Here is a 15073-nt window from a genome sequence, read left to right on the forward strand (position 1 = left end):
ATATATATATATATATATATATATATATATATATATACCTGTGTATATGTACGTATGTATATTTTCGTGTGTGTGTGTTCCCCAGTTTATAAGACTCTTAAAATGTTGACAATATAATTAATAATCTCAGATGCGTGTTAAAGATAATTATAAATTTCACATCAATTGTGAGCTAATTAACTCTGTGAAGGGTAAAATAAAAGAGAGAACATCTTGAATGCATTATGTGATTATACATTCCTGTGTTCACCATTTTAGGAAAATGGGCATATTTGTTATTTTAGTACGTGAAATTATAAAGTGAAGAGCGGACATTGAAGCGAACGTCTCTGATACTCATTTATAAAGAAATAAATGAACCATCAACAATGCTGAACAGATTTGACAGAGAATACAAAAGGATTATTTTATATTAATTGTTTGTTAATGATTGTATTTATCGACAGAAAATATATATTCTGGGTTTCTAAGAAAACGTGAATAAAATGACAATGCCAACATTGATTATTTCTATCATCTCTTTATCATAAAGACAGTTTACTATTTGAAAGTTTTAATATACGACTTCATTAAATTATTAAATATATTCTTTAGGAAAGACCTCTCTAAACAACAATGTAGGTCTTAGATATCTTAGTTCTCTAATGAGTATGTAATATTTTATATAAAATGGTACTGCAAAATTTAAACACCCTTTTTTTCAAATATGCTAAACGTATTCTGTTAGTTGTTAAGTAATATTAAAATCTGCAATAGAGAGATAACTGCTTTTATGTTTATAATTGACATAACCATACACTAAATGTGCTGAGAGCTGTGATCCTCAAGACATTAATCTTTGAGACTATTCACTGCCACCAAAATGAACTCAGAAAGAGAGCATAACTTTTCTGAAAATATAGTTGCAAACTCTAGTCACGGGAGCAACTTTTCCCTTCAGGATATATTTTCATCTAAAGGGAAATGTGAGATTGCACAAGCAAAAAGAAAATAATCAATGAGATTTAAAATAAGATAAAGACGCATCATAATAACCTCATGAATAAAGAAAACAAACTGGGAATAAAGGAGATAATTATGAATGACAGGATGTCGTTGGGAAAAGTATGTTTAGGGCATGCAGTGCCAACTGGAAATGAAATCAATTTGCGAATTACAGGATTTCCAACAAGATGTGTTGCATAGAAATATACGTCATTTGAAATAGCGTAGGACACTTTATTGTAAACAGATCAGATAAACAAGATGTAATTTGGGAGGCAAATCAGCTTGCACTCTGTGCTATGTACAAACTTAATCTATTATATATCAATATTGTTTTACGTATAGATCGATAAAAGTAGTGTCATTTCTTTTATAGTGAGTGACATATTCTATGTAATATATACATACGCCCACGGGCATATGGCGTAGTGGTTAAGAGCACGGGCTACTAATCCCAAGATTCCGAGTTCGATTCCAGGCATTGACCTGAATAATAATAATAATAATAATAATGATAACATCGAAAAATACTTTAGGATTAAGAACCCAGGTTCGAAATTTCCCCAAGACAACTGATGAAGTCTGGAGGGCATATCAGCCGAAACGTTGTCTTAACAACAAACAAGATCAGAACAAATATCCGTCAAATGTAAATAATGTAATGTATACAAAGTTCTCTTGCTACAGCTTGGTTATGAAGGGAAGTCTTGGGAAATCTGGCCTAAATATCGTTAACAAATTCTGAAAAAAATAAACCCAATCAGGTCAAGGTTTGCGCTCATGCTTAGCTGTTTAATATTCTCTGCTATGGAATTTGATTTCTTTTGAGGTTGCTCGACTTAGAACTAGCGTAGCACCAATCATGTGTCTACTTTCATATCAGAAAATGTTCCATATTTGGTAAATTGTTCAATTCTTTGACAATGCTAAGTTTTTTTTTCCACAATTAGTCAATGATGAGAGAGATGAGTCGGGGCTACAAAAGGGACCCTCGAAATCTAGAAATTATAAGAAAACAACAAAAGAAGTTAAAATTTTTATTACAAAATTTCAAAGTAATTTTGGTAGCCATAGAAGAAGGAATATTTTCTTCTCTAGTATTCTTCTCTTTCGAAGATTCCTGGTTTCAAATAACAGCAAAAGTAAAATGAATAGCAACGGCAGAGGAGAAAGTGAAATTCAAAGCTCATGATATTTATTGCCGTACTTACAAGGAATTTAAATTATTCCTGAGTTTGGCATATTAACATTCTAACTTTTTTTTAATTATATAATAATTATTCGATACTAATGACTGTCAAGAACCAACTTTCCTTCACATTGTGGTAGAAATATTTAAAAAAAGGATTTCAGAATGTAACAGAAGTTTACCAAGCGAAATAATAGTTTTCTGTTTTTAAATGACTGACAAATATGAATGTAAGAATTGAAATTAGATATACGTGTGTTTGTGTGTATGTGTGTGCAGGAGTGCGACCGCGCACATTTGTGTCTACTTAGAAATGTACAGCGTTGTTATTACATTAAACTGTTGTGTTGTCCAAATTTGGCCATATGCGTTTCTTTCAATATTTACTTTTGCTTGCAATTGCTGGTTCTTTTGGTCAAGTTATCGTATGTGCAGCTGCTTCAGATGCCAAGATATCAAAAATTGTCAAAGTTTAATACAACGGTTTTGCTAGGGAATGGTGAAACTATTTTGGTTTCCTGAAAAAGCAACGTTTTGGACTTACGATACTTTTGCATAATAGTATCTTCATATTTTGATATATTCTTAGACTTCTTTTACATGAACAGCAGATTAGGAATTGACTCATTTACAGTGAAAAATATTAAACGGATATTATAGTTAATGTTATAGAGATATACTTGCATAGTAGTGACTTGATCTGAGATCGTGTGCTGAAACAAAAAAACATTGCATCGTGAATATATTTGTAAGTCATTCAAGAACACACAAAAGACTGTTAGTTTCACTTCCAAGTAACGATTTTCCTCAGAGCTTTGGTAGTCTGGCTGAAGCTTTCGGAATTACGGAAATGTACTTGCATAACAGATGACTTGATATGAGATCGTGTACTGAAACAAAGACAATTGCAGCATGGAAAATATTTGTGAGCCATACAAGAACACACATGAAAATTAAATGTTGAAGTGAAACTAACAGTTTTTGTGTGTTCTTGAATGGCATACAAATATCTTCCACGCTGTGATGGTTAATATGTGTTTAGAGGTTTAAATTACTGTAGCAACGGTCAAACAAAATGGGACCTAGTGATCTGAGAAAATATCCTATGTTTGTCATGACCCATTGAGAACATCTATTTCTACTGAAAGTGCTTTACAAATGTTATCTGTAAAACCAGAGAGGAAATATTCTAAAATGAGGCAGAAGTCAATTTCTATGACTGAAACAGTGGAATTTTTAATAATTATCATTAGTCAATCTATTTTTGCAGAACATAATGAATTTAGCTGAATATAACGCACGTATTTCTCAGTCAATGAAACTAGTGTTTTTCGGTGGAGAGAGAGAGAGACGGAGGCGGGGAGAATTTATGGAATGGAATAAAGATTTGTGGTGGAATTCAAACACAGAAGAATAAATGAGGAGAAAACAATGATTGAAAGAGAAAAAAGAAATATTTTTAATAATAGAAATATCATTAAAATCAATGAGTTGACTAAGAATGATGTAAATAGATGTCTTCTAAATTTAGTTTATATATTCATATATTCATTAGAGTTCAGGAATTGAGATATTTTCACTATTGTTTCCACATAAACTTAATGAAATTTTCAAACGAACTGCATAACTACATATTATACAAAAATGGGACTGCCAGATACATACACATAAACTATATATATATATATATATATATATATATAATGTACATACATACATACACACACACACAGTGTGCGTGCGTGTGTAGATACATACATATAATTAATGCGTATTTGAACACACACACACACACACACACACATATATATAATTTAATAAAATTACTTCATTAAAAATAATAATAAAACGGCCATCAAGCTTAACGTAAATAGACAAAATATACAAATAAATTAGGGTACTGAAATACCAGCATGCTAGAAATTGGAGTTAACACTTGGAGTGTTGACACCTATTTCTAGCAGGCTGGTATTTTGCTACCCTAATTTATATATATATATATATATATATATATATATATATATATATATATATATATATATATATATTATAATGTTAGGGAATTTCAAAATCCGAACTTACAAGGAAATACAATTTGATCTCAAATTGAGTTGTATATTGAAAACTATTTTAATAATTTAGAGAACCACCTTGGTTCAAGTCGCACGAAGAAGGAGATCGGACACCATCGAGAAAAGTGTACTATGCAAAACTAGTTTAAAATTCTTAATAGTGTTTGCGACTGAGGATGAGGAAAATAGCTCAAAACTAAATCGGTCCCGCCGTCCTGTCGTCTGCTGGAGAATTCTAGGTGTTCGCTCCCTTGCTTCCAGTTCACATACAGGGTACAGGCTGTTCCTAATACCAGCTGGCGGAAGATCTGCCTGGGGTTAAACTTGTAGTAACATTGAACAGTCATATTGATGTGGCGATTAATTTTACTAGTTGCGCAGCATCAATCAGGGCAGGCTGTGTCACTTAAGATGCACAATGTCCTGCCTTTGTTTGACACGTGCCGGATGGGTCGAAGCAATCGTGTGTTAAGTAAAAATTCGTACTAAATCCATCTTCCGTTTCTTTTATCACCTTTATATATATATTCATATATATACAATAGGCCTCTTTGAATTTCCATCTACCAATTCCATTCACAAGGGTATGGTAGGACCGAGGCTATGATAGATGACACTTGCCAAGCAGGGTAACTGAACTCGGAAAGGAAACGTAATTGGGAAGCAAACGTCTTACCGCACGGCCACGCCTGGATGCGCGCGCGCGCATGCTTACACACACACACACACACACACACACACATTCTTTTATTCTTTTACTTGTTTCAATCATTTGACTGCGGCCAAATACACAACCGAAAGAGCTATCATAATACTTGAACAGGCACATTCATAAAATATCTTATATACCATTGAAGTACCTTTTAACTCTCTTCTGGAGCAAGCATTTAGAATACTGTAAAGTGATGAATATGTACAGGTTTGAAAAATTGGGTCGACAGGCAGGCAGAAAATATTCAGGTATAAAACATGAGTTTCGAAATTTCCTCCACGGACTAAGAAATGAAGATGCAAGTTGATGTCAACAGATTTCAGCATAAAACGGGGAATCTGTCAAGGCTGGCAATTAAAATATCTCTAACGCTCTTAATTTCTGTTGTGATATCACAAAAGCTATTTTCAGCATTTACTTTGTCTATGCTAAGTCAACCGCATTGCAATCACAGAAGACAGAGCAATATTGTTTCTTTAGAATCTCCAGCACAAATTTGCCATAACTCTGAAGTATGTTGTTTTAAATCCTGTGTGTGGCGAAGTGTGAAAAAAAGGGAGTCCCATGCCTTTTTGCAAAGAAGTAAACATACTTTGGGATTTGCCTAGCTTTTTCCAATGGTTTGCGTTATTAATGAGACCTCACACATTTTTGGAAATGTTGTTTTTCCGACTCTAGTATGGTTACCACACTGGAGAGGGGTACTGCAATGATGATGATGGCGGCAATATTTTAACTCATCTAGTTTTGTTATAACTTTTGTCTTGATGAGTGTTTTTTCTTTCTTTTGCGAGCCTGTATCTATTTTTGATTCAGGCTCGTGATGTCCTGTAGTTTTAAAATATACGATTAAGAATGCTCTCATATAGCTGCTACAGCACTTTCATACCGTGTAAACTAACTGTCACCAAGGGATGGTGTATGTGCAACTGTACTCCAGTTCACTAATGTAGGTTCCTGTTGCCAACTGGAAGCGATTGTATCATTGATTTAGTTTAATCTTTGTGTAGGTGTCAAAATACGTTCAGAAACTACCATTTCCTGTGCACAAACCATTTTTTCGGCAGTGATATAATGAATATTTCTAGTTCAACACTGGTCGCAAATCTCTTTAATTCTTTCTCATCGCCTTGAACAGATTCTGAGAAAAAAAGAATCATTCATAAATTAGGAAAGTGTCTCTGCTGCTGTGTATTCTGAGGCTGAAATGCAAATTCTCAGTTTTGTGTCGCTTCAAATAACTTGAATTGGTCTTTTGTTCTTTTAAAAGCAGCACAGTGGAAACTTCTTCACTACAGAAGTTGTTGATATTTTAAAGAAACGCTGCTGCTCTTGGTATTTATTTTCTTTGGCTAGATTCAAAATGGCTGAAAAGGTGTTTTGTTGCTTGGAGAAGAGTAAGCATTTGGAACCAGTGAGTGTGTCGTAGCATACTGTCGATCGTTTCGTCTGAATTATATATAGAGAGCGAGAATGAGGGGAGGACAGAGATAGAAACAGACAGAGGTAAGAGGTTCGTAAACGTTAAAGCGGATATGCAGCAGTGCCATAATTGTGCACGGTATGGTATTGGGTGGTGATGTTTCTTGATCGCACCCCAAGGGCCTGGGAGCTGAAAGAAGGACCAGTATCATACAACATATCATTAGCGTTCAATCTGCCAGCTGGCAGAATGGTGAGCGTGTCAGATTCAGTGCATAGATGCATTTCGTTTGACTTTTCCCCTTCTGAGCTCAGACCTTGCCGACGTTGACTCTGCTTTTCATCCTTTATAAGATCCAATTCGACTTACTCCCTCCCTAAATGTTGCCGGCCTTATGCAGAACTTTGAAACCATGATTACTATTGTTGTTAATATAGCCATTATTTCATAATACTCTATTTACGTTTCGCATGTGTATTATATACGAGTCCCTTTCGTATGTATGAGAGAGGATATGTGTGTTTTTGTGCATATGGATGTGAGCCTGTGCGCAACTATGTTGTGGATACACGTATTTGCATGTGTGTGTGTATGCCTTTGAGCGTAAGTCGATGCATTTTCGTTATATCAGACATTATTATTCTAACCATCTATCATGATTTCCTTGGTGTCTTTTGTGAAAATATTGTAAGCTGTGTCCTGCACTTGCTTCTATGACCACAAGCAAGATCTTGCATCTCAGCAAGTATCGTTTCAATCTGTTGTTCCAATTTGCCTGTCTTCTCTCTATAATATTTTGTTTGATTTTACAGAAGAGTTGTTAGAAAAGCTTCCCATAAATGTTTGAATTTATAACATTGAAATAATACATGAAAGTGTTATGTTTACTGATGACAGATCGACATGGAGTATATCCAAGTTAAGATTCTGTTTTTCACTATTTTTACAAAATATTTTATATCAAATGGACATAAGTACGCTTTACGAGATTTTGCTTACATATTTTCATATGTTAAACTGTTTCTCCCTCTGATTTCCTTATTCCCCCACGGCACCATTAGCATCGAACAAAATGTCTCTGTCTCACGGTTTTTAGTTCCATCAACTTTTGTATTGCACTGACAATAACATTTCTCAACATTCTACGGATTCCTTGAAATGTTTTACTTATGATTGATGACATTCAAATGTTTCTATTCCTACAAACATTTAAATATATCTGGTAAGTACTGGATATTTTTCTTCCTAGTTCACTCTTACTAAAAGAGATGATAGTTGTGTCAAGTCAGAAAGGAACCATGATCATGATTTTTCTCTGTAATATGAATCATCTTTCCTGGTTGATTCTACAAGTAAGTTTTGAGCTAGGACCTTTGACTTCTTATCTTCTGATGCTTTACAAATGACGAGGACGACAGTACCACAACAACAGCGACGAAAAATATGATGAGGGAGAAATGATGAGGACCGCGATGCTGATGATGATCGCGATGATGGTGTTAAAGAAGGCGACTGAGCATACGACAACGATGGCGTCTACGATTATGAGGCTGATGATTATCACGCGGAGATGATGAAGATAACGATAGAGATGATTGTAGCGTGATGATGATGGTAGTAAGATAGTGTAACTAAATATCTTATGAACAAGCTCTTATGTCTCCTATCCTTCCCTACATAGAACCCATGTAACATTCAAACGCGGATTTCATTACAAAAGATACGTTTCTAATGCATAAAGAGAAATAAACATGGTCTTTACATATTGGATTGTGTCACATAATTCTAAGTTTAACTTGCATTAGAAGAATGCAGATACATACACCTCGCCACACACACATACACACACGAATATATATATGTATATATGTGTATATATGATTATATATAGTAATTCAGTGTATTATATTCTTTGTCACAAATATGACACTATGGTTGAAAATATTCAATGCCAATTTCAGATATTTAAATTTTGCAGTAATATACAGTAACAATAGCCTTCTTACTTATTTCATACCGATCTTCAATGGCTGATTTCCATTATGAAAAGTTTAGTAATAATCAATACTATTTACAAAATTGAACGATAAACAAATATGGTGGCTGTCGTCTTAGGAGAGAAACAAGGTGATGGCACAAGTGTAGAACTTGTAATATACATATTCATTCACACGTAGTTAGTAATGTACACATTGGTGTTCATATTAATTGACAGCAATATTATAAACAGGTGAATATAGATTATGGGTTTACATGTGTGTGAAAATATTCTATTCTACATTAAATAACTATTCTAGTACTGCGTGGCGTGTGCCTTGGAATAAAGTAGAAAAATCAGTTTTGATTTTCTCGTATTCATGAAAATCCGAATAACATTTTTCCATGAACAGTTAATTCAAATTATCCAATGTAGTTGGTCAGTCGATAAATGAAAGCCACAACATCACCTCTCTTTCCTGATTGCTATTCCAGTTTTGTGCCTAGCTAGACAGACATTATTTACGAATTTTATATATTTTATTGTTATTTCAAGAACCCTACCCCGATTCCTTATAAACGATGAAGCGGTTGGTTGATTATTTTTATGTTGAATCAGACTTATGACTACGGACATGCTTGTACTGAGAATTACATTATAAACAGAACATGCATCCATGAGAGAATCACACCATATTTTAAGTATTGTAACAAGCTTCATTTGAGTAGTTGCAAATTTTACCTTTCCCACAACCTTTTCACATGTCTGAATTATTCAGATTGTCTGTGAATGACTATTAAATAAGTAAACTTCCACCCACCTACTTGAGCCAACAAGTTGGTGAAATTTCCGTTTTTTGTGCAAATATTTCAATCAGTTTTATTATATTTTATTAGTTTTCTTTTTATAAATTTCAAATCTATGTTTAAACTCTACATCGAGAATAAAATAAAAATAAATGGACGTGTTCCAGACAAATATTGCAGCTGTCCTTTTTTTTTTCTTTTGTCGTCTTTTTTGTTTGTTTCTGTTTTTTAGCAAGAGCATGTATTTTCAGTTTAGAACAAATTTTGGAAATGTTTGAAAGATATTTCAATACATCCAAACTTGATGAGTGGGCAAGTATTCCGCCTGCGCAATCACAGCCTTTTATTCTTCAAATAAGAATAAATCTGATAAAATATTGATTTAGTGAAAGCAACCTAAGATGTCATACCTTTTATAATAAGTTAAAGACTTGGCAGAACAATTTTTCTACATTCTTATTTAAATAAACAACTACTTCGGGAATAGACGAAAATTAGAAAATACTGAAACACTTTAAAATAGGAAGTAAATATATGCAGCGTTCACTTTGTGTTGGATTCTCTCTTAAATTTTGGTTTTTGCAATTGAAGATATTTTGTCCGGTCTCTCATATTCAGTTTCAAATTTTGACAGAGTGAACATAGAGATGAACTGACTCAGCATATGAATCTCCTCTTCATATATGCCTAATAAATTTTTAGCTAATGTTCATTTTGGGTAGGACAGCTTCAACTGACTCTAACTTCACACTGTCTCCTCTGTCATACATTGGCTTTAATTATAATGAAGTAACCAGTTCATAGATTTTTCATTTTTCCCTATCTTTAACAATAAGCTGATTTCTTTTCAGTATTTTTCCGACTGGTATGCACAATTTCCTCCATTATTTTTTCTTATTCTGTGAGATTATGCTGACCATATCCCGGTAGGCTCTTATATTTGTAATTTGTAACCTCAGCATTCTTTCTTTAGTGTATAACAGTTTGTATGTATATCTATATAACAGGCTTATGCGCAGTTTCCGCCCAACAAATTTCTCTTGGCAAGGATTAGTCAACCTCAGGTTGTAGCAGAAGGCACCTGCACGATTCATTGTAGAATGAAACCGCATCTGCGGTTGCAAAGGTGATTTCAACTTTATAGCTATGCCATTCATTATTTCAAAAACAGGACAAGTAAAGGATATAATTTCGTCTAAGACGTGTTATTGAAATAATACTGTTAATCTATCATGCCTCATAATGCCGACGCTCAAAGAATATCAAGTAAGCATTGTAAAATAAGAAAACACGCTTTATTGCTGTCCTATCCTCCACTTTTACTTATTTATGTGTTCATTAGTATATAGATGACCTGTCCTAGGAAATAGAGAACGTCTCTATAGTAGTCACGCTAAATCTCTTATTTCGCGTTTGGCCTTATATTTCAACTGTGGGACAACCCGTTCCTGTATGGCAATGACTATCTGAATGACAGCATGAAAATAAAGTTTACTTTCGGCGTAAATATTGCAGCTTGGCTCAATATGGGGGCAAATATTTGAATAACTGTATGGCAACCCGCTCTCCATCGATATTGATATCGAAACCTGGTCCTAAATAGTGTGAATACAGAAATGCATTCAATGTGATTTAAAAGATAATTCAGATGTACCTTAAATTTATCGAACATTATATGTACTCAGTTATATTTGGTCACAAAAGGAATTTTTGATTATGTTAGAGTATAGAATTTAATTGCTTCTATTATTTGTGAGAATTCGATACAGGAATACAGTTTTATGGTTGCACATGTTATCGTTGTATATCCTCCTCATTTCCAGATTTATGCTGCCAATTTTGCACCTTTTTATCATGGCAGGTATTCCTTACATAATATCTACCAATTGATTTTCGTTTCTTTTTTCAGTCATTTATTACATATTTTGGAAAAATGTATAGAGCGAAAGTAGTAATTTTAAAACAGAAAGCTAGAACAATATTTCAAATATACATCTGCTCTAGCAATAAATTGTTTTTTTTTTCGGAGAATCATCTCAAATATTTCTGCCTGAACCTTAGTACGGAATAATGAAATGCTATCAGTACCTGGCAAATATTTTATTTTTTCCTTCAGCTCATCACAAAATTGGAAATTTAAATTATGTGTTAACATATTTCATAAAAATAGCTGCCTTCTCACTACTAAATTGAAATGTATAGATTTGCAGTTCGTTATAATATTTGCTTCATATTCAGAAAATGTGATATAGAGAAAAAGGTTTTTGACATATATGTCAGCTATTTGATATCAGCAGAACGGAAAGATTTGTGATTTTAAGTAACGCAATGGACGGCTACCGATACAGACATACATGCAAAGACACAACATAAATACATAGCCATAAAAAAAAATATAGATAAAAAAATGATGACACAACTGTTGGAATATGATTGTGATTCCTTATGAATGCTATTAATTTATAACTGTCAGACGCAGAGGCAGTCGGAGTATTAAAATTTTCCTTACTTCTTGTCTATAAACATTAAATCCAAGATTAATCCTGCTGGGAAGAAATAGATAAAGGTGCCAATTATCGAAAAAAATGATTTCTTATAAATTTTAACACATTCAAGAACAGAAAAAAAATGTATTCTTTTAATATTCTGCCAAATATAAACAAATCTTAACACTTTTTGCATTTTGTAATTAATTGTAATTCCAGCCGAATGTAATTGATCCGTCTCTGTTTCTCTCTCTCTCTCTCTCTCTCTCTCTCTCTCTCTCTCCCTCACACACACACGCCCTATACAGGCACACAACGATACACGGAATATATAATGGCTCCCATAATTACGAAACACCGAAATTGATTTGTTCAATTAAGTAATTAATCGATAATTGCTTTTCTTTCAATCTAGCAAGAAAGAAAGACAATTGCTTAAATGTTCTGTGTCAGATGCATCCATTCGATCACTCATTAAACCTAATCATATTCCAAGAGTACGATTCTAGTTGTAAACGAGGCGGAATTCGATATCAGTACTGTATGTGATTGACATAATCGTCATTTCAACATTGACCTGTGGTACCGGCCATTTTAATAAAATTAATCTCTTTGAAGCTGACATTAGCCATTTCTAATGGGATATCGATAGTATAATGTATTGACTATGGTACTACTATTTCCACACAAATGATAAAATGCTTATAGTCAATCCTTTGATTAGTAGGCCGAAGACCTGTACATTTCACTAGCTGCAATTTTAATTTGTACCGTTTGTGCGGTATTGCAATCGACATAAACAGCACGAAAACAGAGAATCGATATGCAAACTTATTTTGAGTCTCTAAGAATCGAAACAGTTGAATAGACTGCTTTTCAGCTTCATAGTTATTCCGAAATATTTTCTCTTATAGAATAAGAGAAAATATTTCGAAATTAACATATATTCTTCATGAAAAGCATTGCTATAATAAATATTCCCTTCTTTATAAATATTTTACAAAGCAGCAATGTAACAATCGAATATCATAAGATGGATTAGAAAATTACTATTTTTAAATCTAACAACGAGAGATATTCAGCAACAGTACTTTGGAGTAAAGATTGTTTGCCAACATAACATGGCAGTCGTGGTTTAGGACGAACGTTGCTGTAACTTAGCCCCATTAGACATCGTCTCCCACTGGCTACACGACTCGAAAATATAAGGACATAGATCGTGTTGTATAGCCAGCTGGAGACGGTGTCTCCTGGGGCTAAATTACAGCAACATTCGTTCTAAACCAGGACTGCCATGTTATGTTGGAAAACAATTTTAACTACATCGTAAGACGAGTTTTTCTCTCGTTTGAGTTCTCAACGTCTGTCTTTTTTTCTCTGAAGCTGAAGACGAGACAACCACTCCAAAATGCATGGTTAAAGAGTGCTTCAAACTGATACGGTGTTTAACTCTATTTGTCTACATTTGACTTTCCATTATTTCCGTTTTTAATTCTTTAACTCTCTAGTCTTATTTTTTGTTTAATAATACATATATGGACACGCATACATGTATGCGTGCATGTGTATGGATGTGTGTATATATATATATATATATATATATATATATATATATATAATGTTCCTATGTGTATGCATGCATATGTATGTATGTGTTTATATGTACACGTGTACGTGTGTATGCGTATATCTATGGACGTGTGTATATATATATGTGTGTGTGTGCATATATGCGTATGGCTTTAAATACATAAGTATGCTGGCCTATATAATAATGCATATACACACGTATATCTATGTGTGCGTGCGAATGCGAATCTGAATATACATTTCTTTCTCACCATAATTCCTCAGCACCCACTATCACATTAGCCAGTACAATAAACACCTTTGTCTATTTTTAGAAACTTGACCATTACATCTTATTCTTCCTTTCCTCTTTCAGGTTTACTACTCACTTTTGTAACACCCCTGAATCATTTTCTGTACCAATCCCATCACCTTAGTGACTTTCAAACATGTCACTCCACTTCCCACTCCTCACACATTCTTATCTCTTCCTTTCCCTCCCTTATTCTTCTCCCATCCCCCTCATAATATCTTGACCACCAATTGATACTCCTGTTTCATTGCTTTTTTTTATTTTCTGTTCTCTTTCTGTCTTTCCTCATCTATTCCTTTTGGTCAGTCTCCACATTTTAGCATACATGTCTTGTCTCTCCTGTCTATCTACTTAATACTACCACTACATTCTCAAAATTTCATTCACACCACAAAGACTCCTTTGAATGAACAGCATTTGGAATCTACGTCTCCACATTTTCCATTTGTAATGACAAAATATGAACTCCTATCGGAATTTACATAGCATGGGCAAGAAGTATTTCTACCTCTTCCATACACCTTGGGTAATAGAATTGCAACTACAACGCGCTACATATATTTTTACTTTTAAATTTATTCTCTTATTTCGCTTCATACTTCTTATTTTATCCTTTTCCAAAATAACTCCTTATATTGAACTCTAATATTTCCCTCTATTTAACCATCTCGCACCGTCTCTGATGAAGGGATATTCCTAATATCCCAGAAACAGCTGTAAGACTAACTCTTTATAAATGTCCTGAAAATTCCTCACAGCCTTGGCTTTGTTGTCCCACGAATGTTTTATAAAATCTGAGTGTGTGTGTGTCTGTGCATCGACAAATTTGTCAGCATCCGTTTACTTCTTATATTAAACATTCTACGCAGTCATGTCAACTAAGTTGCTGACAGATATAACTGCTGGGGCTGAAATTTCTGAAGCACGTGATCCAGCATGAATGCAGATAAATTTCTGGAAAAAAGTTAAATAATGCGAGAATAAAATACAAATATTAAAGAAACTCATGAGTTGACTGACTACAAGACATTATTAAGAATTAATTAGAATATAAACAGGGAGAAATATTCAATGATGAAAATATTTTCACAAAATTACACTGGTTTGTAAGTGGTTTCGATAGATAATTCTGTGGTAAGTATTGGAAATATATAGTTGATGCCAATATAATCAAATATTGATATGCGTAAATTCCATCTGTAACAGGTTTCTTCCACTTGGATATTCTGTAATATATAAATAAATAAATAAAAAATAGACGGACTTTCTATGTAAACTCCGATTACACCATGAACTCGTCATGTGAGCTTAAACAACTCCGCATATTCCCAGGCAAATCCTATGCCAGCGCATGTGAAAGATAATCCGATGGAGCTAATCCGGTTTAAATGTTGGCAATACCTATCACAGCACCTCATGTTGGATACATCAAAAATTGTCGCCGATGCCATGGGGCAGTAATCACTTCCTGTATGCGAAAATCAGTCGGCTTCTAATATAATATTGTCAGTTATTAAATGAAAATTTATATCAATAGCAAG

At 33.7% G+C, this 15073-nt stretch overlaps 1 protein-coding gene across 6 annotated transcripts in view; it reads left to right on the top strand.

The window, feature by feature from the left end:
* Positions 1–15073, top strand: part of LOC106877248 (neuropeptide S receptor) — a 543162-nt gene that overhangs the window by 234759 nt on the left and 293330 nt on the right. The gene's annotated exons all lie outside the window — the stretch shown is intronic.

The sequence above is a fragment of the Octopus bimaculoides genome, chromosome 3 (genome assembly GCF_001194135.2).
Source record: "Octopus bimaculoides isolate UCB-OBI-ISO-001 chromosome 3, ASM119413v2, whole genome shotgun sequence".
Taxonomy (NCBI): domain Eukaryota; kingdom Metazoa; phylum Mollusca; class Cephalopoda; order Octopoda; family Octopodidae; genus Octopus; species Octopus bimaculoides.